Here is a 23,925-nt window from a genome sequence, read left to right as displayed (position 1 = left end):
ATAGACATACGGCAATAGATAGCAAATCATCCAGAAAGTAACAAAGAGCACTCAGATTTATGAGAGCCCTTTCCAGCCGCAATTAGAAATGAGCTCAGTTCAGAAGACTCTTAATTTTGTGGAAACATGCATTGAACTTCTCTGAATTTCAGATCTGGCCATGCTGTCTCTAAAGTTCTACTTCAAAATCCTAGAGCCAAGCAGTTGTAATTGGGGCAATTTCAGATTCAGACCTCCAGCTCTGTAACTTAGATGACTTTATTTGGGCCAGCTAGGCCCATGTGCATCGGATAGCCAAATAGTCCTTTCCATTTTATGAAAATATGATAGAAATGCCCAGTAGCGTTTCCCAAGGGAAGAATGCTGTGCCCATGTTCATTAAGACAAGCCGTAGAGAAACATTGTTTTATTCCTAGTACTACTTTTAATAATAAAGCCATACCAACTCAATAGCTACGCTCTAACCTGCTTTGAAAGAAACCCAGGTGAAGTCCTCCCCCTTTTCTCCCTTGGTTTTTTGAAGGTGCAGAGGATTATTCCATCACAGCTCATCATTGGCACTGAGCTTCACAGGAACAGCAGACAGAACATCTCCTAGGCCACAGACCCTTTTCCTTCAGCAGGAGGAATGACACAGTTGTTAGTTTCTCAATAAAATTTGCTCCGAGGCACATCTTGGAGCAGTAACTATTTTACGCAGGAGAGGGCAGCGATATACACATGCGCACACTCAGCAATTAAATTCTTGGACACACTTCCTATGAGTGTATGGCTCTCCTGGAGGTTCAGATGCTACTCATGATCACACAATTAAACCAAGGGAAATCCCACTATGCCATACAGCAACCTAATGAAGACGATGCAAAATGAACGCAGGAAGTTTGATGCTAAATGAGAGGGATTGAACGCATGGGGTTGAAAACCAATCGTAAAAAGGTCCAGGATATACTGGTAGGAGAAACAGATTCAGCCTGAAAGAAAGCAGAGATCCACAGCAATCTGTCATTTCTTTAAGAGCTGACAATTCATATTATTTGTAAGCACCCACAAACATAAGATGGGAGAAGGGAAAAGGAAGGAGTTTCCTAAAGTGTCCAAAGCTGAAATCTGCAAGCCAGTTCATCGCTGGATTCAGTAGGACTTAGGCATCTACATACCAGCATGTATCTGAGTCTGCAGCATGTTTCAATAGCACTTTAGTGACACTTGGACAACCTGCAAAGACTTGCTCCTAAAGCTCTCTTTACTAAACTTTCACAAATATTTTTACTTAAACCTTTGGAAAATATTCCAACTTCTTCCCATAGCAGAAGTAGTTCTCAAAGGTGTTCATTTGGATTATGACTTTTTTTTCATGGAGCTCAGAGAGAAAACCAAGATAAAAATAATACTGCTTAATATAAAAGACCAGAAATCAACTACTTCACAAACAGAAAGTAGCAACAATAAGTTAACACCAAGGAAACGCTCTCCACGCATCTCTGATGTCTCCAGTACAAGCACCACCAAGAAACATTTAATACATAACTTACGGTAACCAATGGCTATCTGCAGACATTCATTTAATAACAAATTTGTATTCAGCCAGTTTATAGCGGAACCCTTACAAGAGCACTGAGAAACTCAGTACATCCCACAAAATGTCTTCTTAAGGGTGAAGCTTGACAGCTGAGGGAGGCAGGAAACCCCAGCACAGCAGAGTGCTCATCCCACTGCTAGAGGAAACGCAGCCCTCGAGACAAAGCTGTTCTGCACAGCTGAACAGTGCTCCACACCCTGTCACTCAAAATAGCAGCAACAAAGAAGAGAAACTGGAGCAGTGTCCTGGCTCCCTTGGGATGAACAGGGCACGGACAGCACAGTGGTGAGTGCCCTGCAAGGCAACGCTCACACAGCACAAGCCACTTGAACCTTCACAGAACAGAAACTCATTCCAAGGCTATTTGGGCAGCAAGAACAACAAGGTTGGAGGAAGAGACCAGCACAGCGCGGTGCCAGGCTAGGCAGGCCAACACGGAACAGTTTCAAGGACAGCAATCGGTAGTACCGGCACCTGACTGATGGATTGCTTTGTGTGCTGTGTCTCCAGAATGGTACTGCAGTATCAGCGTGGTACCTATCACTCCTTCCAACCTGATTATCCAAAATCCTTCAGACTGAGAAGCTGGCTCAATTTATTCAGAACAAATTCAGGGAATGTTACAGAAGAAATGGCAGGAAAGGAAAGAATTTTAAAAAGCTCCCCAAATTTTCATATTCAAAGACAGCAGTCTAGATGAGCTTCTCTCAAAGTCTCAGAAATTAGTACACAGACTTAAAAACAAAATACAAATCCAAATTCTCCTGTCTGAAAGGAGCCACAGCAAATGATAGGAAGATCATCTAGTCAGACGCAAAAGTAGGAATAACGTAACTTTCCCTAATATGTGTCTCTCCGGAAACAAGAAGTCACCAGCTTGCTGACCAGGTCTGCAAGCCCTTGGTCCCATAACTGCAGGGCTTGCTGCAGGGCTTAGTAACCAGAGAAAAGAAGAAGTTGGGGTTGCTCTGAATCAAGTCTAGAAGATTGGATACCCTTCTGGATATACCAGCCCCTATCATCAAAAGCCCTGAAACGAGCAGCCCTGGAGGAGCCTGTACCCTTTCCTCAGGGATGCTCAGTGCTCCCTTCTTTGGCATAGCATAATCTCACTCAGCTCAGCAAACCACCCAACTCTACAGAGAAACTACACCACACACCAAGAAAGATGCCACTGCAGTTTCTAGGGAAAGTGTCCCTTTCCTAAAGGCCTGGAGGGAAGAAAATGCTGCTCAAGCAGTTTTCTGGAGCAGAAGGTGATCTGTGGATGGGGCATATGTTTGCAAACAGGTGCAGAGTGCCTGCACATCACCCTCAGGCATAATAAAAGGCACAACAACATGTTATCAGCATGGTCTGACAACCAGGTAAAGCATCTGGCACCTCCAGCAGCAGCAGCTGGGCCAGGTACTCACTCTGTATTGACTGTGCATTACATTCACGTGGTTTGTACATGCGCATGAAGCTGAACAGCATAAAATTAAGTGAATATTTAAGCTAACATAAACAGCCTACTCATGTAAAACAAAAACAAACAACAACAAATAAAAGGATACAATGAAAGAGTTGCTAAAATACACAAAGAGTACACAAAAACGTCTCTATTCCAGCAACTAAACCGTGGTAACTAGAGCTGTATCAACAGTACCTCTTAGTGGCCACAGTAATCTGCTACCAAAAAGAGGGAAGAAGAAAAAAAAAAGAAGGGAAAAAAAAAAAGAAAAAAGATTCATGAGTGAAAACATTAGTGAGCTAGGGGGGGTAAAGAAAAAAGGCAAAAGTAGAAAGATCTGGTACCCTACCTGGAATAATCTTGGAGACATTATTTCAATGAGATTGTTTTTTCCTCTTCATCTTTTAAAATGATAAATGTGAACAGATACCACTTAACCAATGTTCTGTGTGCCACATGCACGTGCTTTCCACAAGTCCTGCTAGCAGAATTCTCCCTGGCCTTGAAAACTCATATTTAATACGTTTAAAAGTATAGAACCCATTGGAAACATTTCAAATATGTAAAGTAAGATCCAAACCAAGGTAAACAATCTTCATACTTCTTTCCATGTGGGCTGCAAAAGGGGCAAATGGGGAATGGGATACATATATCCATTTACAGTATTTAGATACCTAAAAATAACAAAGCAGAAAGTTATTTTTGACATCCCTTTACTTCACTTCTGCAAGCTGTGAAGGATTGCCAGAGAGCTAGATGATCGATTTGTGTCTAGAAAACAGTGGAATCTGAAGACAACAGAAGCATGCACAAACTGTCTGCAGGGCTAGGAAACACTTTTCTTTGTCCTGCCTGAGGCATTGGCACACAGATCACAAAGCGGAAAGCATGACCTCCAGTGCACACTAAGGCAAAGCTCATAAGCATAAGGGATAAAGAATACACAGGCTATTTTGGGGAGATCGTGAGCCTACACTACATTACGATGAAAGTAACGAAGAGGAGAAACAGCGAGAACCCTGAGTAAAATCTTCCCAGATGCAGCCACGCAAATCCTGGAAGATATGGAACGAAAATGAAGGCTGCTGCTACCCTCCACCTTATCAAGACAACCCACTCACCAAAAGGAATGGTCTCGTGTAACATCTTCCAGCTTTCATAAGTTTAACATTCATGCAATATAATATAGAAATAAGCAAGCTGACCCCTGGCTAAGATTAAACTAGTATCTATTTGGTATACAGGAGCATTCAAATACCCTCTACCTATCATTCAACTGCAAGCTGGAGTGCTAAATTTCCTCTGACTCTACCTCATGCCTGTAAATCTTCCAGCCAGTCATTAACTGCCTGGTAAAGGACTGGCACCTCATATATTGTCACTTAATTATGTTATGCTACATTGGGCTTCCTAGGAGGCACTCATTTAGCACAAAAACACCTCTAAAGAAAACCATGTAGACAGACTGCCCGAGCCAGAGACGATGAAGAATGCTGCTGACAGGGGAATAGAAATGACAACTAAAACAGCCTTTGGAATGGAAGGAGAAACCGTAGCGACGGGGAAAAAGAAACCAAGCATGGACATTTGAACCATCAGATAAACAGCAGCTGACAGGACATTTTAGATCTGAAAGGAGGGGGCAGAGGAGGAGGAGGAGAAGTGCACCAAAGTGGAAATAGAAAATTACCCTCCTGAATGAACGAGATGTGTTTGAAATGAGTCACAGGGGAAGGCGAGTGCAAACATCAGCAAGTCGAGAAGCTGACTGTGCGGTACCTTGCTCCTGAACCCAGTCTTCAGAAACGAGAGACGTCTGAATAAACACAATGAGAAAAACAGCCTGTTCTCAGCTCCTACCTTGGCGATGTTGAAATGAAAATGCTTTTTGGGCACAGCCCTACAAGTACAAGGAAGACATTGCCACTGCTGCCTTCAGCATAGGTGAAGGACATTCAGCACTTCAGAATTGTCCTTCCTTCTCACCCCAAAGGAAAGAGACAAAGAGATGCTTCAATCTTTCCTGCTATGGAAGGAAAAATAAAAATAACCCTGCTTTTGTACCACAGACGCTGCCTTCAGAACCTATCACCAAAAAAATCTAGACCAGCAAAACTGATCCATATCAGCGAGGGATATAAACCAATATAAACTCTGCCACGTGGTAGTAACACACGTATGCGCACACACACTTTCTCCAGTCACTAGAGCCATTGTGGATGCTGCTATGGATGGAGCATTTAGAAAGAAGTCCACAGAAACGCACGATTGGATCTTCTGCCACTCCACGACTGAGAAAGATTTGGAGCGTTTAAGACAGCAAATGGCTACAGCAGAAGCTTTACACCTCTCCCCTGGCTAAATATTATCTCCCCTCCCCTTCGTAAACATCAGCATTTCTCTCGGTCCCGGTGACGTCTACCTGACTGGAAATCAGTACCATTCAAAGCACAGTTGCAACTGCTGTGCTTGGCAGCTTTACGCTGAAGTCTGGTGTCATTCAGCTACATCAAGTCACTGGCAAAATCAGGAATTATGCGGAAATTGCCAGTGAGGGTCAACATTCAAGTAGGCTTTTTTTGCCTGTCAAAATGTAATTTTCATTCGATACTACCAAATTTACAGTGGTCCAAATCTAGGTGAGAATTTAGGTGCACAACCTTAGCTGCATGCAGGCATATCCCTAGAATTTGAATGAAAAAAAAAAAAAAAAATCACGCTTTTTTTTTCCCCCCTTCCACTTATCATTGATAAATTGACAAATTCTACTTGTGAAGAAAATCCACTTCCTAAGAAAACACAAATAGTATGGCAGGGAATGAGAAACTGCTTTTGCTTCATATCTTGGTTTCACCTCCCAGATACGGCTCAGGAAAAGCATCCTTTGAATCCATGGATGGTAAAGTATTAGGGACACTGCTTCTCTGTAGAAGACTGTATTGTTTACTACCAGATCACTGCAGATAAGGACCTTTCCCAATACTGAAGATGTTTGCTAAATAACTTCTGGTTCCTACCTGTGCAATTAAGCAGGTACACACAATTATTTTATGTGCTACTGAAACAATTACTACAAACTGCACGTAAAGGATTTCTAAAAAAAAAAAAAAAAAAAAGAGGCAGCATTGGTGTGTATTCCTCCAAGCTGGAGAAAATAAGTGAATTGAAATCTATCCTTTCTCTTTCCTTATCTTCACATCACTTTGCCAGTAAAGGTCAATTACATGCTCACAAACAACCAGCTCATAGAATTTGCAATATTAGCGAAACCTTAGTCACCAGTTCCGGCTGCCTACAAGTATAAAAAGCAGCAGGGCTGCAAGCCTGTGTTAGAGCTGGTCAGGAAATTATACCCCCACTTCCCAACCCACACAAAAGCATTTTAGGAAAATGAACAATTTCCAATTTAATTGGAGTTTCCAGTTTATATACAGAGTTAAATTTTGTTTGTTTTTGGCAACTAAAACCTTTTCTCAGTTCAGTAAGTTTTAGTGTTTTTGAAGACAGCCTAGAAATTCAACCCAAGTGGAAAGTTTTCATTTAAGTTTTTCATTTCATCAAAAAGTTTATTTCTCCTGTCCCACAGATTTTTGACCAAATTAACCAACCAGTCTCACAGGAAAAATCCCTTTCAACACACAGGGCTTCTACCTTCTTACTTAATTATTACACACTCAGTTCACACTGTACTGCACACATCCAAAAATCAAAACGCTGAATGTTTATCCTGGGCTCTTTTCCTAGTATTATTTGCAAAGGTTGAAGTCAATTTGTAAAACTTACTCCAAACTAGTGTAAATACGTTTTGAAACATTCATTGTAAATGTCATGAAATAACGCTGGTATCAACATTTTGGACAGCTTTTTACATGTACTAACAGTGCACAAAATCTGAGAAGATTAGCATCTCGCTGCAAAACTAAAGCCAGGTGACAAGGCTTCAAATAAATTACAGCAGCATAAATCTGTACTGTTTTCAGGTCACTGAGATCTCTGGACACACCCAAGGGCTGTCGTCTTTGTTTTTATTATAGGGAAGGAAAAAAGAATCTGCACAAAGGTGCTGCATACAGGAGCTTTCAAACCTTTGAATAGTTCCACTTCTACAGAAGGCGAATACACATATAGCATGCAAACAGAGTAATTGCCAGGCAGACTTTCTGTCTGTCAGAAGATATTTGCGTTCCTTCAAGGGGCAGAAACATCCTTTAGCATCCAATCGTTTTCAAACACAACTCAATTGGAACGGCTCAATTGGAATTTACAAGTTTCAATCTCCTCAGTGTAACTTTGTTCTCCATTTTGCTAGCAACCCCTGGACTACAAACCTACATCAAAATTACCAAACTAAAAAGGGACTAAGAGAAGATAATAAAAATTGAAGCAAGAAACTGTACAGATAGATGCTGTCTCTGTTCCCTAACACTGCAGCCCCTCTTCATGGATCCCCGTTCTCTTTTCATACATTAACATCTAAGCCACCCCAAGCAGCAGTCAAGAGTGCTAGACGTAGCCAAACATGTTGGCCCAGCAACTTCATAACAGCATTGTATCATAGAATCATTCAGGTTGGAAAAGACCTTTGAGATCATCAAGTCAAACCGTTAACCCAGCGCTGCCAAGCCCACCCCTACACCATGTCCCTAAGTGCCACATGTGCACGTCTTTTAAACACCTCCAGGGATGGTGGTTCCACCACCTCCCTGGGCAGCCTGGCCCAGTGCTTGATCACCCTTTCAGTGAAGAAGCTTTTCCTGACACCCAACCTAAACCTCCCCTGGCGCAACTTGAGGCCGTTTCCCTTTGTCCCGTCACTTGTTATCTGGGGGAAGAGACCGACCCCCCCTGCCCACAGCCCCTGTCAGGCAGCTGCAGGGAGCGATCGGGTCCCCCCCCCAGCCCCCTCCTCTCCAGGCTGAGCCCCCCCAGGTCCCTCAGCCGCCCCTCACCAGCCCTGTGCCCCAGCCCCTGCCCGGCTCTGGCCACGCTCCAGCCGCTCCATGTCCCTCCTGCAGCGAGGGGCCCAAACCCCACCACAGGGTTCCAGGGGCGGCCTCGCCAGCGCCGGGCACAGGGGCACAGGCGCTGCCCTGCTCCTGCTGGCCATGCTATTTCAGATGCAAGCCGGGATGCTGCCGGCCGCCTTGGCCACCTGGGCACACCGCTGGCTCACGCCCGGCCGGCTGTTGACCAGCACCCCCAGGCCCTTTCCCACCAGGCAGCTTTCCAGCCACATGCATCCACACAGATCTTCAGACCATACAGGTGTTGGGCTGGGACTTGGTATTAGTGGGCCAAATTCTCAGTGGTAAGATTCCACCAACTCTAATGGAGCTACACCAGTGATTATTTGGCCTAGCAATACAGGTTTCCATACCTCTATTCCTAAGGTTGCTTTCTGACTTATCTCTGCCTCTTTTGGACGTCTTAAAACAGATGAACAAGACCTCAAAATGACTGTGCAGTGGCAACAACAGCTCCAATTACATGCTAAAATGTAACCTGCCTAGGAATCGTGAGAATGGCAGCACTGGAGCCATTGGTGTTCTACATGAGTCCAGCTGCAGAAGATCAAGTCAGCGGTTTGAGGCACCCCAGTCTAACCAGCTCTTAGCCACTTTATCAGAGATGTCATACGGCAAAAGTACGTTCCCCCTGCTTTATAATCCACACATCACACCCCAGCAGCCACTTAAACAGCAGCAATCTCCTAGCAAGCACAACCAATGTTTTCTCCCAAAGGTTTTTCTCTCTCTGCTTTTTACAGGCCACCTTGGGGACTCCAGCATAAACCATAATACCTTGCTTTGTAGTACTGTGTTTGTCCCTGCAGAATTAGTTCTCTTCCTGAATCCAACAAAAACAAAGGAGGGAATATTTTTATGTTCTTTCCTCCGCTGCTTCCTTAACCATACTTCAAGACTCACCTTTTAATAGAAAATTTCCACTTAGGGAAAATCCAGACTGTTTCTACGGAAAGATAAGGACTGTGATGTTAAACAGTGTGAAAATAAATGTTCTTCCACATTGCTTCTCAAAGCCTCACCATGTCTGTTAGAAGACCAAATGATACCCATAGAAGAAAACTTTAACTATTGGCTGTCATGGATACACATAAAACAGTTTTTTTATAGAGGGCAACAGATATATTTGAAAGAGATTTAACACTTGCATGTCAGCTTATATGTTTCGTAAAACATTGTTTTATTAAATAAGATCAGGTCATCCCAATAGGGGAAAAAATCTTAATTACTTTTCCTTGGTTTTTCTGAATTGTAAACATTTTCACCCTGAAGGTCATCGAAGTGATCATTATATATAGATTGCTCATTTCCAAAGCCATAGTTAAGGCACACGTGTCGTACTTTATCCTGATATTTATGGGATTCAAGAGAAAGCTGCATGTTCCTATATAGGACCACATCTTAAATTAATAAGTTGAAAAATACGCACTGTGTGTTTGGCATAAATTAGCCAGATAATCACCCAACAGATTCCACCATATCTCAGAATGGTCCTGTAACATAGTATCCATGGATATCAGAGATATACATTATCCCCAAACATGTTTTATTCCAAGTCTTGTTGTCTCAGCACCCATGTTGAGAATAATAAGAGATTTATTAGCTACTTCCAAAAGAGTTACTCTACCACAATTCCCATTCAAGCACACCAAGCGGACAATACATTTAATGTTACCACTCAGGGAACATCATGCTTTATCCCAGTAAACCAGGACTCTCAGGGGCAAAAAGAAGAGGGTGAAGAGTCCTTAAATCTTTAAAGATATTTTAGACAAATCTTGTTATAATAAGAAACTTGCAGTCATAAATGAGCCTTTGATAGAAGCAATATTTCACTATGGATACTGCAAACTCTGTAATAAAATCGATTTACACTTTCCAAAAGTCTATTACACAATGGATATGAAAGATAACTAAGCAGAGAAGACTATTAAATCCCATTTTTAATATAGTCTAAAGAGCAGAACACTTTCAGTTAAGTGTAAAGCAAGTTTATGTTGGATATATTGTGGTTACCTGCCCATAGCATCAAACTCTGCTTGGAGAGGAGGTGCATTTGGAACAAAAATGAGCCAAGAAAACAAGAACAGGAGTATTTTAGTGTAATAACAGAGCAACTCGATTGTATTCTTCCAGAAATCAGGTTGGTACTTAGACAATGGAGATTTTTCTGGGCATACATTTAGTGGTCTCAGAATAAACATGCTAACTAGGTTTTTTAATTTGTTTGAAATGTCTTTCAGTTTTTTCATCAAAATAAAAATAATAATCATCTTGTAGCAATATTCCTACTTGTTCATAGCTGAGGGTATTGGATTTTTTTACCAGAAAAAAACCAACATCACATTGAGTATAATGCACAGGCTTGTACAAAAGTATCATCGCACAAAACCTGAAATGTCTCTGTGCTCAGGTTCAAAATGAACTTCTGTGGGAGACCAAGAGCAGATGAGGTAAACCTCATTGCTTAGAGTCTGCATTCGCATGTTACTACACAAAGCACAAGTGAAAACAAACTTCCACTATCAGTTCAGCATCGTGAGTTTCCAAGGCTGGATCAATGCCAGGGCCCTCTTCAGCCTTTCCATCAGAAACTATATGAAACAACAAGCCACTGCAGATTATGGAACCATTCTGCTTGAACCGTGTGACTGGAAAATACCGTGCTTCAGCTAAGGTCTTCCTAAATCCCAGACTGACAGGTACTCAAGGCACTAGATCAATTACCACAGACGTAGTAAACCATGTGGAAACATCTTTGTGACTACGAAATTCTTCTTGAAAAACCACCAAGGCCACATTTGAAAGATCTCTAGCATGATTAAACTCTATGGCGCAATCTGGGCCAACAGAACTTGAACTTATATAAGCAGATACATCTGCTCTGGGTTTTCCTTACCCATTCCTCTGGTATCAAGTATCATACCTTGCTTTGTGCCTCAAGGCTCCAAGGAATCAGTTTTTTTCTTTGCTGGGAGAAATTTCAGAACATATATTTGCATATAACCTGATCGAATACAATCCAGAGCAGAGAGATTTCTAAACCTCTGACACCGAGGTCTCCTCCTGCAACAAAGTTAAAGAGTTCTGCTGCAAAGCACGAAGTTTCTGGCACCTGTGTATTACCACCGGGCTTCTTTCAAAGTAAATCCCATCCCCTTCGCCTTTCTGAGGGAGCAGGACAAAGTATTTTGGCTCAAGGCATGGCTAAGATGGATATTCAAATAACTGAAAATTTCATCCCACGGTGTGAAATGTCTGGCAAAACTATAAAAAGCTGTGTATGATATTACAACAGAAAACCTTGGGGGTTACCTCACCTATAACACCTGATGTAGGCAGTGACTTGGACTCTTTACATGCCCGTAGCTGGGAGGTTCCTGAAGTTCTCCTGGGGAGGTACCACGACTGTATCCAGTATTTGTAGACTGCTAGCATGCTGTATCTCCACAGCATCCCCTACTAGAAGACACATGCTAAAGCCATATCTGAGACAGATAGCCAGGAAACAGCCTCGGAAAACCTTTCTTCCATCCCTGCCCCTTTTTAAACCACTGACTGTTGGCTTGAACTTATTTGTCAGAGGAATGAGAATGCCAGTTAACAACTGGAAGATGCTACTCAAGGTGGATGTGTAATCCCCATCAGCAGAGGCTCTTCAGAACAGCTCAAACATTAGTCAAAAAAATTTGGTATAGCTGAATGTGCCTTGCGGGGAGGAGCAACCCATGGTACTTACTGGAGATCAGATCTTCCAGCCATGATTGCCTTAAGTCCAGGATATGCAAAGAGCAGGGAAAAAAAAAAAAATGTTCTTGCATTAAGTTTGTTGAAATAGGGCTGCTTGAAATGTTCATGCCAAAATCAAAACCAAGCTGAACTTCTCTAGTTTAAAGATTTGCTTCACAGCTGAGTAAAAATACAAGCCTATCATACATGAATGAATTCTAAATTATTTGAGCTGTCTTACAAATTTACAATGAAAATCAAGCATTTCTGTGCAAAAATTAAGAATAATGTTTACATTTTCACAGAAAAAACACCTTTAAATCTGAAACTTAAACAGTCTTTGGTATTTTTGGTTCTTTCTACCACCCCATGACAAACAAATCCCCTTGATTTTGCATAAACCCAGTTGTATTTTCTATAGTTTGCATGACTGACATAATAATCTTCAAGTATACCAAGCTCGAAATAGAATTTTTGAGAAGATCGGTTTTATATGGAAGTCATCAAATCATAAAGATCTTTTTCACCCCGCTGTCCTCCAGGACTCGTAGTTCAAGCAACTTTTCCAAGAGTAACATTGGTTCTGTTTGCAATTCATCTCTCCAGTGAGTGTTTTTAAACTCGAAGAAGTGGCAGCAGGGAAAGAAAGGAGAGGCCAAAAGTCAAAATCGTGAATGTATTTAAAGCAGGGATTCTATAGGAATGAGACAGTTTAGTTTTGCATACATGTGCATGTATTTTAAAGTTAAAGGAAGTCTCGCTTTCAAGGCAAAACCACTAGCGGTGTGAATTACATGACTCCAACTTCCTCCAGTTTGGCAGGGTGGTAAGAGCTCTGCGGAAGGCAGCCGCTGTGGTTTGACTCTCACTGATAATAGCCGACCCTCCCTCCGCCCCCTGAAAACTCAGCACTCTAAAAATAAGAAGGAAGCAAAAGGAGAGCCATTTCCTTGCCAACACCAGTAGCTGGGAGGCCTGGAATGATGCCATTAGATACCCTGCTATTTATTGCCCATTTCCACCCCATAGGAAGCTTGGGGAAGTAGTTGCCAAAAGAAAAAAGAAGGGAGAAAAATAAACCTTCCTGTTTGGCTTAACATTTGACAGGACAAAGTCAGATAATTCTAGCTGTACATTTTGCACGTTCTTGCCCACAGTTGTTTTCCTCCAGAGGCTCCTTCCAAAAACAAACAAGGATTTTTATACATCAATGCTTTCAAAGTAAACACAGGAAGTATCTTCTCCAGTCTCCTACACATACCTTCCTCTGCTTTACTCTCTCTTCACTGGGCACTTTCATTCTGGACAGCACTAAACCAGGAGCATTAAAATATATACACTAGTTAAACTCAGTTTCCTTCAGAAATTTCATCTTGAGTTTCATCAATACCAAAAGTTCTGCAAGTCAGTCACAGTTTTAACAAATTGTCTCAAATCAGAGATGTGACTCTGGGGGAAAGGAAGAAGGAGGAGTGGGAAAATGAGGAATTTCTGGAGATTCATTAAGTTTGTTATCTCCTTTCTGTCCAATTCAGAGACAATTCAAACTACTGTCCTATCTGCCCCAAAAAGGTCACACTTGCTAGGCCAGAAAGGTGCCTCAGCGTGTCCTTCTGTTGTTCCACTCTAAATTAGAGGACGAAGTCAGACTATCTCCTGGTGGAGCTAAGCTAGTCATCTAGCTCAGGGTCTCTAAAGCCTGCTCCATTGAGGAGTTATGACTTACAAACTACATCAGAAATGACAATGAAATAAAAAAAATTTTCAAGGCTGAGATCAAGGTGAATGTCTGAAGAGCTATTTTTAAAGTGTCTGCTCCAAATTGAAGCTGGCTAAGAAATGGTCCATAAGAAATTTTTCTCTCATGCGAAAGGCACTTAGCTCATTTCCAGCTTCATTTACAAGATGCACAGAAGCCTAGTATGTGGGTGAAGGGAATGTCAAAATGTGTAGTTCTGAAGGTGCCAGAATTTCTTTCCTTAATTCTTCATCCAAGTAAACTTATCTTAAAAACTTAATCCAACCACGAAGGTAATTCCACGTCAATCAAAACTACATTAATTTAAGTTTTTGATTAATAAAAAATCCACTAGCCAATAATAAATAAATAAATAAATAAATAAATATTTAAATCTCCAGCTGAGAAGAGTGGCAGATGATCAGCTTTCCAAAGCCCACTGCAATACCGGGTCAGTCCTAACGCTAGCAGAATCTGGAAGAGTCACGTGGGCTGCTACCCCCTCCTTCATGCTTCATCACCAAATAACCCAAGTCATAAAAAGTTTATTTCTACAGCAAGACACACCCTCTGACAAGTATTTACCTCCGGGAACCCTTTCAGGTCAGCATTACTCCCTCCTGAGCTGCTGTGGCTGAACAGCAGAGAACATCCTAGCCCCATGTCAGAAACCTAGGCCAGATCCATGCTCTCTGCCCCAGCCTCCTGACACAGACTGGGTTCAGAGAAACCCCAAAGCAGCGACGCAGAAAGGTAATGACCCGATTACTCCAACCAGGTCACCAGTTTGAGCGATTGGGACTGAGCAGATCGGGTCGCACCTGACCCACAGCCTACAAACGTGTTGCAGTGTAATAGAGACAGCATACAGCACGAACATGTGGAAACACATCAGTTAGGAAGGGGGGGAAGAGGGTGTTTCCTGTCCTGCTAAGGTTTGTAGGATTACAACAAATTCTCCTGCACCAGGACACAAAAGAGGAGCCAAAGTGAGAGACGCCCCTCCTTTCCCAGCCCTTCTTTAGGAAAGAGGCATCCACACAGGACAGCCAAAAGCCCAGTAGTCATAGCTCGTAACAGTGAAGGAACAGGAACCTGAGAATCAAGACCTCATGTTTGGCAGACATCTCCCGCATTCCCAGGAAAAGCTCTACCCTCCAGGGTATTGGCTATTCTGAGCTCTCTGCTCTGGCTTTGTACAGGAACTCGGTGCCAGATCACAGAAATTTTTCCACGCAAAAGTTTCATCCAAAGTGACAAGTTTCCATGAAAAGTTCTGATGAAAAAAATGTTCTCTTGGAAAATTCCTAGCAAGCTCTAATCTTCACGTTAAATCACGGCCACGGATTTACAGCACTTCACTCCACACATGCTGACTGGAGCCTAGTAAAACTGTGCTGAGCTCTGGTTCCTCCTCCACCCCTCCTCTGGGACATGTAAAGTCTTGCATCCTCTGGGTCCTATATAAACTCCTGGTCAAAAATGCAGTACTTTTTTTTGTGAATCAAACTCCTGTTATTTGTCAGGAGCCAAGCATCGAGGCCTGAGTCCTCATCACTTTCCCTTTTGTATTCACCTACCCGTACCAAGTTATTCTCCCTGCAGGGTTCATCTCAGACATCCCCCCTGAATGGCGTGGCAAAGACTTTACAAGCATGGAAAATTTTCTGTTACTTGCAAAGGGTTACCAACAACTGAAAATTCTTCACTTGCTCCCTGCTGTTTTCAGAAAAGCAGTGCCATCTTCTAAATAAGCTGAGACAGTTGAAAACAGCAATGAATCTCCCTCCAATGCAGTGCACAATATCACTGAAACTACTTCTGTGAATTCAAATACTTGAATTACAATTCTCGGCCTTAATAGAATTTCAGCCTGCATAGAAATAAGTTATTTTCTTTTGGCAGCTTTCAATATCAAGTGGAAATGGCACTTTACTTTCATGAGCAGTAAAGATCAGAATGTGCAGGCCTAGCCCCCCACACAAGTTTTTCAGGAGGATGTTTTCCTGCTCTTTCCAGAGCTTGCAACTTTGCTATTCACAGTCCCATTATTTCCTTCTTTCAAAGAACAGAACTGAGGACTTGGCATAAAATTATCTCCACCTATGTGTCATCCATATTACAAACTCTAGATCCCTGTTAAGTTTGGACTGAAGTACACCACACCTGTCATACTGGGAACTAGGAAGTTATGAAAATCATAGAAATCAATGTAGCAATAGATAAAGAACAGGCACTGAGGGATAAGCTAACTTAAATTATCTCATATTTGATGTAGGCTAAATGCAAGTACATGAAGAGTTCCCCTGGAGCAAGTGATGTGCAGTAATGTTGTTATTTCACAGCAACCCATTTGTGTGCTAAGCCTTTATACTTGTACCTATTGATTAGTCAAGACAGAGTGTCGATCAGACCTTGACAAAAATAGCCAGAGGAATTGTGACTCCTCAGTTTCTAAGCAGAGATTTCTTCCTGTCCAGGTATTGAAAACAGAAGTATTCATTTTGACATTTACCTTCAAACAATCAGCATATATGTGAATCAACAGCCTACCTAGCATGGGAATATATAAGGCAGCCATTCGAGCATGTCATATAGCCAACACCACTAACCCTACGCAGTTTTCTCTTACATTAAGTAAGTAATGCCAAAGCTGCAATCCAAATTCTCTCACGCTAGTAAATTCTGATAAATCAGTGTTAGTAAAGAAAGAGCTACTACAATATGCTTGTTACAGATGTATATGGTGATTGCAAGTGCATTAGGGTGCCTCCGAGTTTCTGTGCAGTAGAATAGAACAAGGCAACAAAAAAAATAATATTTTCCTTTAAATCTCTTTTCCCTGTACTGTCAAAACATCAACTACTCTGCCATCTTATCCTCCCTAGCTGATAGGGCTCTACACTTTTACAGTGTTTGTACTTGCTCTGCTTAGAATTCAATTTCCTCTAGTGATCCGCATGCAGGCAAATATTGCCAATGGCACTAATGTATATTTATTCTTCTTGAATTGCATACAGAAATATTGTTGCTATGTGGCGAGCACAAAACAATCCAGAAGTCACCTGACATCCTCCATCAAACATTTAGGAGTCATCAAACTTAATTTCCCCTTTGTGCCATAAAACACCAAGAGGAAGCTTTAATAGATTGTATTATGTAACGGTTCTATAAAAATAGCAGGCCAGCACTGGAGCACTTCCTTCCTGAGGCCCAATAACCTATGCTGAAAGGATACACACTGGTTTCCCTGGCAACCATGAGAGATGACACTAGGGGAAAAAAACAACAACAAAAGGACCATTTTTTGCTAAGTAAAATGAGGTCTGGCTTCAAGCTTGTGATACAGTGAATACAGAGTGCCTGACAGAGAGAGAGAACCAGTTAATAATTCTGCTCAGGTCCCAGTGACCTTGCAAGGCTGTTAATGCTTTTCATTTCTTTTTGTTCTGCCTATTAAAAAAAAAAAAAAATGTAGTACCGAAGCTACAACAGACAACTCACCTCAGCCAGTATTACAGTTTAAAATACTTTTTTTAAATTATAAAAAGAAAAGGAAAGGGAAAAAAAAAAAGTTGATGGAAGACCATGTTAGGGATCTGTCTGCCCTGCTAGCATTTCTGCAAGACATTCTCTTTCTTCCCTCCGCTTCATGGATCGCAGGATTTTCACATTTTGTTCCAAAAGACTCCTTTCTATTTCCAGCTTGCCTTGCTTAGTACCCTATTGTCCAGCAGACAGCTGTTGACAAGATATGGCCTTTGCAAGTACCCAAAAAAACAAATTCCCTCCCCAAAAACTCATGATGATACTACACTACACTAAAGGCACAACCCAGTGGGCCAGAATACTTAACAGCAAGGTCGTCTCTCTTGCCTTATTCAGTCCTTCCAAAGCCTCCATGCTCCCACAAGGAGCCAGAGAGAAAAGCGACAAAAAATGTTTTTTTACTCCACCCATCAGGACCGGTAGGTTCCTCGTGGCATAACCACATGAGCTTATTCTTGTCGCCTTCAGCTTTCCCCAGCCCAATTTTTAGCCCTTGCTTGTTGCATCAGCTCCTGCTGAGGCACTTCGCACACCAACAAGTTGCTTTCTTCACTTGCCTCTCAGAAACCTCTGGCACATTTGGATGTTATATAGTGCAGAAAAGCAGTGGCAGTGAGCAAACATGCATGTTTCTGAGAAGAAGGGAAAAAAAAAAAAAAAGAAAAAAGAAAAAAAATGGTTGTTTTCTCTGAATCTGGAAAGCAGCTGTCTAAGGCTCATTTTCACCCTTTATGAAAAACTCCTTTCCTCCTCCTTGTCAGTCCGTAACCGGAGAGGAAACGCATTTCAGCAGGAACTGTAGTGGTACATAACTCTCCCGCTGAGCGACTCTACCATCTTGAAGTGATCCTGGGCTCCTCACGCAAGCGAGAGAAATATCACATGTACTGCAGCAGAGGAAACCAAGGACCAGAGCAGCTAGGTCATCTATCCACGATACCTCATTACTCCATAGTAGCAGAAAAAAGAATGCAATCCAAACCCCAGTTAATTCCTACCCCTTAGCAGTATCTGTAGCACAGACGCATCTCACAGGGACGAAATAAAAGCATAGGCTAAGGCCGCGAAGGTGCCTCTCAAACTGTCGATCACTTTCCCCCTCAGCTGTAACAAAGTGTCCCTTGTGTTTTCAAGGAAAAGCATTGCATACTAATGTGATAAACATTGCAACTCTCCTTTGCACAAGAGTTCATATGTGCAAACCACCATTTCATTTGGCATCACCCCTCACACCAAGTAACTATTTTACAAAACGAGAAAGAAAATGTGCATTACAACAACATACATAGTCTATTCACAGGAGCTCTTTTTTGACATGACATCTCCAAGGCAGGGTAGTAACATGTTACAGGTAACAAGGATTTCACCTTCCCGACAGTCTTTGCTTTAAGAAATTTCCAAATCGGGAGTAAACGGCTTCTTGGGCAGACTAAAGAGAAACCATATTAAAAAGCATATAACAGCACAGTTTGGTTTAGTTCTACATTTGTTTTTTCGGTTTGGTAATTTTTTGCTTTTTCTGGCTGGGTGGGGGAGGGCTGTTGGCTCATTTGCTGGGGAGGGGAGGCAGCGGGGGAGGTTGGTGCTTGTATTTTAAAGGGACACAGATTTCTGTCACCATCCCACATCACTCAGACACTCACACTTTACTATGTAACACATTATTACTAATGAATCCAAAGTAAAAGCAAATTTGATTCCCATACAGATAGTCAGTCTCTAACCTACAGTTAACTCTATAAACTCACAATATTTACTTAGCAGTGCAAAGGGTGGAAAAAAACAAAACCAAACAAACAAAAAACCACCACCCCCACCCCCCTCCAAAGCTAAATCAACAAAAACTAACTCATTTTTAGCTTTTTTTGTTTCGCATTGTATTTAAACAATTAAATCCTCTCTGCCAACTTCAATCTTCTTATGTCCAGATTTCTGATATATTGGCAGCAGGTTATATTTTAAATTGTGTCTACAGACTCCTCCTGAAAAATAACTTTACTGTGCTTTTTTCCAGTAATTTCACAAGGCTACAGAGAGAGGTGATGTTTCAGTCAGGAGCCAATCCTGTTAGAGAAACACACACAGTAAACTATCTTTCTTTATGGTGCCATGATTCTACTAGTCTGCTTTTAACATACGCTGACACCAGGCCAAATTACTTTTTCACTACGTCAGTATAAAGACAGAATAACTTCCCTGTAATTATGTGGCTTAATATCAGGATAACAGCAAAATTTGGGGCACAGACTTTCAGAAAACATTTTAAAACAAGTTCTTGGCCACCTGTGATTGCAAAAATCCTAGGGCAGTTTTTTTCAAAGAAGCATTAAACTGTTAAAACCAGGTATCCTGGCTGAAATACCATCTCTGGTCATTATAGTTCATTTGTTTAAAGCATGTCTTCAGTCTTCATGTGGATATTTGGATATTCCTCCCCTTTTCCTTTTGGAAGTGAAAAGGTATTTGCTGTGGCTGTATTTCAGCAGGGGATTAAGTCACCCCTACGTGTTACCTACTTCACAGGACCATGCACATTCCTCTAGACCTGTTCACACTGGGTGAAATTCTCCCCTATGTTGAAGGCCAGCACAAGGCCAAGGCATTGCATAAGTATTTAAGAGATTAAACAGGATTTGGGGGTGTAGGCACTGCAGCTGGATAAATTTCCTTCAAGATGATTTAATTCTGACACACTGACCTTTTCAAATACATACATGAAGCCTTTTATGCAGCGTCCAGTTTAGATGGAAACTTGTGAGAAACAAATACTTCCACCACCTTCAAGGAAGTCCCACGCACATACTCTCTTGCACAGAAATTCTGCCCCGTGTGGCACTGGGAACAGGTCACCAGGGCACTGATGCAATGCTCTGTGGCTCCCAGTCCTAAGGTTAGCTCTGACACAAGCCTCCACAGTAAGGCAGCAACAGATCATACAGCCAACTGTCGCGGAAATGTTCAACCCTATTAAATCCCATTGCCCAAGCCAATGGGATATTCCCTAACCTAACACGGGACGGAGCTGAACTGTGCAGAAGCAGCAGCAGCAAGGCAACGTGGCCCAGAGTCCAAAGAACTGAAGAGCCCAGCGACAGCGCGGTGCCATAGCAGTGTGGTGCACATGTACGCCCCGTGCTCATCCAGCTGCACAGTTGGCAGGTATGGAGGTAGACAGGGTTTAACAGCTCCTGCTCCTACCTGCGCTCACTATCTGGAAGCTCTTAGCCGAGCAGCCAAATTTGCTGACTTTGTTGCAGGCTTCATTAACTCAGAAAACCCTCTATCTATCAGAAATGCTTCACTCGCTGCTAATCAAGCAGCTACTAACAGTGCCCACTGATACCCGTGATAGGGTGCCAATTCAGACACAACTTAACTTGCAGCCCAGTTACTTAGTTACTATGTTAATTAAGCACCTAAGTAGGTAGGATGTTATTGCGTCACAATTTCAAAAGGCAGTATGAGCTCACTGGGCATTTTAACCTCCAAGTCATAGCAAACAGCATAGGAATATTTAAACCAGCTATAAATGCCTCAAAAAACATCAGCTTCACATAAGACAGGCTGTTCATTTGGTATAAGACCAGAGTCCAACACTGAATTTTAAAGGCAAAAGCAAGCAAAATATCTCCTTTAAAATATTTTAACACAATAAAGGCAAATTCACAGTGAGAGATTTAACCCTACAAAATTACATCCAATCTATATAAGGCTACACAAATACAGGGAACAGGCAACAGTACTGAAGCAAACTGTAAAGGGGCAAAGCAGACATTTGAAAGCATGCCAAGGCATCTTAATATTGTCAATTAGAGTATGCTGAACTTGCAGTCACTAGTAAGTGCATGCTATTCTGGATATACATTGCTAGAAGCAGACTGTTAACATTTAACCAGGACACTACGGTGTTATCTTACCAACAGCTGTGGAAACTTATACAGGTTCCTCAGCTTTAGGTTGCACTTACTCAATGAACAGGAAGAATGGGCTCAACATATACGAACATGGCACACTCCTGAAAAACAACACAAGCAACTTCCTGCAGGACCGATCCAGCTAGGAGCTAGGTCTGGATTGCAACAGCTAGGCTAGTACTGATCCTGCCAACAGGAACAAGAATTAAGGACAAATATTTTGTATTCTCAAATCAGTCAGTTTCCCAACAACATGACTATGTAAATGTTATCATTTCACCTTTTCGACCATATCAGAGAGAGCAGGAACCTCACAGGCAGCTGAAGCCATGAATATTTTTAAGGTTGAGAGAGAGAAAGCTTAGAAAATAAAGTACATGTCAGATTTGCATCTTGATCCTTCTACAGTAATAAGGTCTCAACTGTTTAAAGGAGGTGTCCATACGATAGTATTTTCTATTTCGGCAAGGAGGTTATGTATGAAAATATAAGAGCTACCATGCTGCCTCAGAGCAAAATATCTGTCCCAACAGCCTGTCCCCTCATAGTGGCAGGGAGCGGATATCTAAGACAGAAGAACTGAGTGAGCACATAGGATAACTGCCTGGCAGTCTCCCAGCAGCCAGCCATCTGAGGATCAGAGACTTCCTGTGCCAGACTTCTTTTTATCTATTTAGTCACCCTCAATTAATTTCTCTTTCATGAACCTGTCCAGTTGACCCTTGTACCCATAAAGCACACTATCTGGTTGCTTTAAGTGGATAGACAGGTATCCACGGTATGCGAGTCAGCAGCATTTTACTGCTACTGAAGGGAGGAAACTACAAACCAAGAGCTTTTGCAAGAGTGCAATGCTAAACAGCTCATGGTTTCACCACCACCACCCCCCAACCATGCAGGCCACGTGATGGAGTCAACAAGAGCTCGATAAGGTAAGCTAAAGCTGTACATCTAGATGCTACCAAGTTCATAGGGACATGGCAATTAGGAGCCTGAAAACAGCTTGAGGATTCCAGGTTTTTTTTTACTAGATCACTAAACTCAGCCTCTGAAGTATCTTAAAGCAAGAAGTTTGCAGGTGCATTCCTATTTAAAGTGCTATAAAGGCGACTCTGCAAAATGCATTGGAGGATAACAGAGAAATTATTTTCTTAGCCCCAGATCCATGAAGGAGAAACCAGTAACTGAAACCATCAAATAGCAGTCTTTAATTAGTCCCTCCATTAGAAACTTGTGGTGATACAGTGAATGAAGACAGAGAAAGAAATGAGACAGTGTAGAAACACTTCAGACACACTACCATGATTTTGAAGCCAAAATTCCACCTATTTTCATCACAGCAAGAAAGATCTCATAAGACTAAAAATAAATCCACCAGAAGCATCAAAGCAAGTTACTGTCTCTGGGCATTTCTGAAAGATTGACCCATAATCCTCCTTACTGTTGTGCCAGCAAGAACTGCAGTACTTAAGTCCTACTCCAGCATTGAAAATAGCCTTTAGGGAGGACTGAAGTGAAGCAAAGCAACCGTGCAGACCCCTCGCATGGGAGGGAATTCTGCCATCTGAGCTCAGCACAGAAACCAGTCAGCACCGCATCTGTTCAACGGACCACCTTCCGATAACTGTGCGCAGTAGCTGAACAAAATAACTTTCCTTCTGGAGACTTTTCCATGGTGAAACTGCAGTATACATACCACCTAAGCGAGTCCTCCTATCACAACAATTACTCTCTCTAGGTGCAAAATTAAGCAGAGAAGAAGGTGGAAATTGAAGATATAGAAAGCCCCTTTAAAAAAAAGCTCAGATGATCCCTGAATAGAAGTCCACAGAAGAACAGAGAAATTTCTGAAGAACTCTGTTTTATTCACCCCACACTAAGCAACTTTGTAAACCAGAACTGGATAATCCAGGTCCAAGAACAACTAGATTATTAGAAAAAAAAACAAGTCATAGACAATGACAGCCTACTAACACATGCATGCACCCACTGAGAACAAAACCCTGGCAAATCACCCAGCATCTTCAGTCTCTTGCACTGAAAACAGGCAGAGAACTTGCTTGATGCCTGCAAAAGGACAGAGAGGGAAAGGTCAGGAGCTCACCCTTGCTCTGCACCAGTACACATGCTTCGCTCTTGGTAGGGATGTTAACGCTGTCTCTCTGATTTACACTCTCCAGAGACTCCTGGAAGGAATCCTACCCGAGCCAGCCCAAGCACTGTAAGGATTCCTACAGCATGTAATCCAGAAATACCACCCCCTACCATGCCTCCAAGGGCCACAGAGAAGCCTTCTACACACAGACCCACCACTTAGGAATTCACACTCTCTAAAAATAGAAATCCTTACGCCTGCAAGCGTATCTCACCAACACACATTAGTTTCTGTCACTGGAAGTGTTGAGGAGCCTGCAATTTATAAGGCACACCACTATGAATCTCCCCTAAAATAGGCAGAAAAGATAATGGAAAAATCCAAAGAAAGAAAGAATAAAATTTTTCATCTTGTTTCGATTTCTGCCTCCCTCCCCACCCACCCCACCCCCCGTAAGTATTCCAGTTGTAGCAAATACTTTGTTTTTCACAAGTGCTCCAGTAACGTCTCCTACACACAGAACTGTTGTTCCTTTCCCTCCAGGAGCCCATAGTGCTGCCAACACAGGCCACACTCACTCAGATATTAGGTGTGTTTTGCATGTGATCCTTCGCTCTCATGAATATAGCTCTGCTCAGAACTGTTACTCAAGGATGGAGAGCATTGTGTTAAGCACTACTCACAACACATCACGCAACTGTCCCACCAGGGAAGACACTTCACACATAGCGAGGTCTTGAACAGTTACAGAGCCAAACCTGCAGTGGTTCTCTAGGGCAGTTTGTGACAACAAGGATTTATGAAATGAGCACATCCCCATATTCTTCAGTGTAGCAAAGAGTAA

This window comes from Falco punctatus (assembly GCF_963210335.1).
Source record: "Falco punctatus genome assembly, chromosome: 1".
In the NCBI taxonomy this organism is placed as follows: Eukaryota; Metazoa; Chordata; class Aves; order Falconiformes; family Falconidae; genus Falco; species Falco punctatus.
Note: the sequence above shows the minus strand (reverse complement) of the source record.